Consider the following 6,000-nt stretch of genomic DNA (forward strand, 5'->3'; position numbering starts at 1 on the left):
GGGGCCAGGGGACATTCGGAACCCCGCAGGACTAGACCCATTTGTGAAAGAGACACTTCAGAGTTCCCATGATCATGGGGTTAAGGAAGGTCACACGGTTCCATCTTCAGAGAAAGCTGTCTAGATTCTGCCTGCTTAATAGTTGAGGAGAAAGACTAAATGCAAAAATTGCCTGAAAGTAACAGCAGGATTTAAGTCATATCTGAGGGTATTGAGGGTTTGGAAGAAGGATGGGCTTCCGTACTATCTTTGTGACATTTCCGATTAAATGCAAAATCAACAGAACATCTTCTGCCAGGGTCACAGTGGTAATGAACACCCATCCCAGCTTGTTAGCACAACAATCTCTCAAAACAGCAAAAAGGAGGATAAATCAACTGCCTTTGCTATCTTTATCAGTATAAACAGATAAAGATACGGTATAAAATCTTAACTATCTTCCACCATTCTACCTGCAAATTTGAAATTCCCCTGTGCTTCAATAAAGGAAAAATACATCCAATGAAGTCTAACAAATGTGCCCATCTGTTCAGAAAGCAGAAGGCAGGCATCTTTTACATGTGACAACACTGCCTTCGTGTGGTCTAAAAACATAATGCAGCTGATCGCCGAGGAGGTTTGAAAGGTTAGGACTAAAAATTGTCCTTCTCATAAATGTAAGTCATTTATAACATGGGACAATATATTAAAAAAAAAACCTTCATTTTAAGGAACACAAATATCGCTTATATTAAAACCTCCATTCGGGCGCCTGGGTGGCTCGGTCCGTTAAGCGACTGCCTTCAGCTCAGGTCATGATCCTGGAGTCCCTGGATGGAGTCCGGCATCAGGCTCCCCGCTTGGCAGGGAGTCTGCTTCTCCCTCTGACCCTCCCCCCCTCATGTGCTCTCTCTCTCTCTCTCTCATTCTCTCTCTCCCAAATAAATAAATAAAATCTTTAAAAAAATTGTTTAAAACCTCCATTCAAATCAGACCCTGTTTCATTCTGCACTGAGCTTTCTTACGAAAGGGAGAAGAAATCAAGAGGGGGAGAAAATGTCATTAGGAAGCAGCTGGATAGCCAAGGACACACAACTCTCAGACCTAATGATGACATCGGTCATTCCCCTGTTGCCGTGCCCATACCTGGCTTCCCGCCTTACTGCCTTCCTGCATGGTTCCTGCAAAGGAGGGAAAAAGACCTTTTTACTTCCCACTCATTTATTGGCTCCACACCATCAGTTCGTACCTCCACGCTCTGGCTGCACCCTTCAAATTCACGGTGGCAAGAGAATCCCAGAGGCTGTTCCCAGGTAGGGACAGGATGGCAGGAATTCAGTGCCCAAAGGGAGAGGAAAACCCTCCAGTATGCCGAACCAGACAGAACACAGACAACATTATACCTACAACTAAGTAAATAATATCTCTATTTCTTTTTAAAGATTTTATTTATTTCTTTGACACAGAGAGACACAGCGAGAGAGAGAACACAAGCAGGGGGAGTGGCAGAGGGAGAAGCAGGCTTCCCGCCGAGCAGGGAGCCCGATGTGGCGCTCGATCCCAGGACCCCGGGATCATGACCTGAGCCGAAGGCAGACGCTTAACGACTGAGCCACCCAGGCGCCCCACCTGTATTTTCTTCTATCCTCCACTGACCACAAGGAGACTGGGTCAGTCAATGAACAAATATTTAAAATGGAGTATCTACACACATAAAACAAGGTATCGGGCACACTCAGGAGAGAAACTCCTCTGAGCCAGCTTTCTTACCTGCAAAATGGGGGTAAGGCTTTCTATCTAACCCTTATCATCCCTCCATGGAGGGGTAAGATGCAATGAGACTTTCTTCCTCAAGACTGGTCAAAGGCTGCAGGCTTTTAGCATAATATTCTAGTTTGAATTTGGGTGCAAATGTTAGATTTGAATTTCATGAATGTGATTGTTTAGTCAATAATCTGAAAGCTGAGTAGGTTACTTGAGCTGTGTGACCCAGCACAATCATGCCTGCCTGGTCGTTCCCAGTAAGGGTTGAAATCGGGCCAATTGGCTGCAAAAAGAAAGAGCCTTCCAGGCCCTCCCCAGGGGAGCCCAGCATGGCTGCCAAGCCCCTGTCCCTGGAGACAGTGTTGGAGTTGCTGGCCGAGCGGCTGGCCATGCCGGGTCCTAACTAACTGAAACGAGAGCACTTCTGAGGGGTGCAGGCTGCGGGGAGAAAGGCCCCATCCCCACTCCCACCCCTTGCCCAGACTGTGCCGCAAGACTGAGTGGGACCCTCATTCCCCAACTAGTGACCAGGGGGCAATACAGCTGGTGTTTGTTTTATTTATATCAGGCAGGTCTGCTGATCTGTGTGAGGACCCAAGATAATTAGAGGGAAAGAATTAGCTGTTTTATTTATTCCACCTTCAGAAGTAAGAAATTAATCTTTAGTCAGACCTGCAAGTAGAATGATCCATTGAAGATTCGCTTTGAAAAGACAAGTCTGAGAAAATGGGCTTTGGCATCGGACACACCCCAGTTCAAGGCCCACCTCTGCTACTTACTAGCTGTGTGATCTCAGCAAATTAATCCATGTCTTTGAGTTTATATCCGAATCTAAAAAACTAAGGATCACGGTTTCTAATTCTTGGGTTTGTGTGAGAACGTGTGTATGCCTGGAAAGATCGTAGCCTAGTCCTTAGCACATCACACATGCTAAAGAATGATAAGCAAGCTGCCACCGTAAATAAATGAGGCAGGCTTTGAAGGCCAGGTGAATTTTAGCTTGGGGTGAGCAGAAGTATCAAAACCAGAAAGCCTCCTCTGGTCACGATTTAGACTTAGTGATTGTGAGGGATGCAGGCACTCCGGCATCAAGATCAAGGGCAGGATTGGGAGTCAGAAGGCCTGGCCAACATGACCCGCAGCTATTTGTCGAACATTTTCTTCTTCCCTTATAACCTGTCAGGGGCCGAGATCGATCATTTCCCTTCCCTGCTGAGCCATCCCGGCAGCCGGGCTGACAAGGGTGAACGGCGAAGTGATGGCTCCTAACTAGAAGGTTTTCCCACCACCACATTTCTCTGGCTGATGCTACAGTCTTTTCACACCAGGGGGACCAGCCCTGCCCTGCAGTGTTTCAAGTGTGGTCCCCCAAGTGCCACGGAAAGGCAAGTCCATGACCTTCTTTGTTTCTTCACTGTCAGAAACTGGGCAGATGGGTTAGGCTTGCAGTCCCTAGTCTCCCTTCAAACTAGCATCCATTTGCTACTTTGTATTCCAGGCCCTTTTATGGACCAATTCCCGACAGGAGCCTTGGCCCTTGATCCCTCATTACCTTTTCTGTGAACGGCAGTCCCTACTGCTCTGTGCAAACCCACTCTTCCTTTCGGTCACGCCACCTCCACTTTTTCTTTCCTTTTCCCTTTTTTTTTTTCCCTCTGCCAGTGAAATAGAGCACCGTTTGACCTACTTCGTCTATTATCACTTTCCCCAATAAAAATTGAAATTGAATGAAGCCCCAGTCTCAAGCTGGAGTTAGTTAGGGTTTCTTTTTTTTATTCTTTCTTTCTTTCTTTTCTTTCTTTCTTTCTTTTTCTCTTTCTTTCTTTCTTTCTTTCTTTTTCAGTTGTTTTGTGATATTTACATACCATAAAATTTACCACCTTTAAGTGTACGAGGGAATGAATTATAGTAAAATTACAGAGTTGGACAATTATCACCCTAATCTAATTTTAGCATATTCCCATTACCTAAAAAGAAACCTCATGCCTGTTTTACAGTCAGTCCATATTCCCACCCCCAGACTTTTGAACATTTCATATAAAAAATACAAAGTGTGCACTTTTGTGGCTGGTTAAGATGGGTTCTTTTTACATATCCTAGTGCCTTGGGCATCACCTTGGACAGCCTAAGTCCATATACCCTTTTGCTTTTGTTCCCTCACCTGTTAGAGAAGATGCTTCCATTTTTAAAAAACTCTGAGCACCTTCTACATACAAGACTCTGGGCTTAGCCTGGGGATACCGTGGTCAGCAAAACTAGATATAGTTCGTCCTCACCGAACCACACAAATATTTATTTCACCCAAATAAATTTAAAGTTATTAATGTGGTTTTTTCTACAAAGAGAGACAAAAATCTTGATTTTAATCTGAGCTCACTTAATGCAGTTTACACTAACTGCCTATTACCAAGAGAGTTAGCCTCTTGAAAAACAGACTTTCTGGTCAAAGTGGAAATGTTTTTGCTAAAAGTAAGCATGGTATTCAACGCAATCCTTATCAAAATCCCAGCTGCTTTTTTTGCATGAATTGACAAGCTGATCCCAGAATCCATATGGAGATGCAAGTACCTCAAATAGCCAACAATCTTGGAAAAAAAACAAAATAAAACACCATTGTTGGTCTCAATTTCAAAACTTACTACAAAACTACAGTAATTAAGACTGTGTGGTACTAACATAAGAATAGGCATATACATCATCAGAACAGAACTGAGAGTCCAGAGGGGCACCTGAGTGGCTCAGTTGGTTAAGTTTAGGCTCAGGTCGTGATCTCATGGTGGTGAGCTTGAGCCCCTAGAGCCTCAGCTGAGCCCCGAATAGGGCTCAAGGCAGAGCCTGCTTCAGACTCCCCTTCCCTCCCTCTCGGCTCCTCCCCACAACTCACCCCTGTGCACTCTCTCTCTAAAATAAATAAATAATTTCTGGGGGCCTGGGTGGCTTAGTCGTTAAGCATCTGCCTTCGGCTCAGGTCATGATCCCAGGGTCCTGGGATCGAGCCCCGCATCGGGCTCCCTGCTCGGCAGGAAGCCTGCTTCTCCCTCTCCCACTCCCCCTGCTGTGTTCCCTCTCTCACTGTGTCTCTCTCTGTCAAATAAATAAATAAAATCTTAAAAATAAATAAATAAATAAATAAAATCTTAAAAAATAATAATTGAGAGTCCAGGAAAAAAAGCACATACATATATGGTCAACTGATTTTCAACATGGGTGTTAGATAATGCATTTGGGGAAAAGAATACTCTTTTTAACAAATGATGTTGGGACAACTGGATATCCATGTGCAAAAATTAACTCAAAATAGATCAAAAACCTAAATATAAGAATTAAAGGCATAAAATTCTTACAGGAAAACATACATAAATCTTTGTGACCTTGGATTAGGCAATGGATTCTGAGATACAACACCAAAAATATAGTAAAAAGAAACAAATTAGACTTCATCAGAATTACAAGCTTTTCTGCATCAAAGCACATTTTCAAGAAAGTAGAAAGGCAACCTACAGAAGGGAGAAAATAGGGCACCTGGGTGGCTCAGTTGGTTAAGCGACTGCCTTCGGCTCAGGTCATGATCCTGGAGTCCCGGGATCGAGTCCCACATCAGGCTCCTTGCTCGGCAGGGAGTCCGCTTCTCCCTCTGACCCTCTTCCCTCTCGTGCTCTCTATCTCTCATTCTCTCTCTCTCAAATAAATAAATAAAATCTTTAAAAAAAAAAAGAAGGGAGAAAATATTTGCAAATCATGTGTCTGATAAGAGTCTAATGTCCAGAATATATAGAGAACTCTTATGACTCAACAACAAAAAAACAAACAATCCAATTAAAAATGGGTAAGGGACTTGAATGGACATTTCTCCAAAGAATATATACAAATGGTCAATAAGTACAATTTCACTTTATAGAAAAAAATCACTGTGAGATATCACTTCATGTGCATTAAGATGGCTATGATCAAAAAGACAGGCAATAACAAATCTTCCTGAGGATGTACAGACTTGGAACCTCCATACATTGCTGGTAGGAATATAAAATGGTGCAGCTGCTATGGAAAATAGTTAAATCGTTCCTCAAAGTGTTAAACATAGAGTTTCCATAGGACCCAGCATTTCCACTATAGCACTGAAAACATATAGCCACACAAAACTTGTACACAAACGCTCACAACAGCAATACTCATAGTAGCCAAAAAGTAGCAAACCCAAATATCCATCAACTGAGGGATGGAAAAGCAAAATGTTGTATACCCATATAATGGAATATT

This window comes from Zalophus californianus, chromosome 5 (assembly GCF_009762305.2).
Source record: "Zalophus californianus isolate mZalCal1 chromosome 5, mZalCal1.pri.v2, whole genome shotgun sequence".
In the NCBI taxonomy this organism is placed as follows: Eukaryota; Metazoa; Chordata; class Mammalia; order Carnivora; family Otariidae; genus Zalophus; species Zalophus californianus.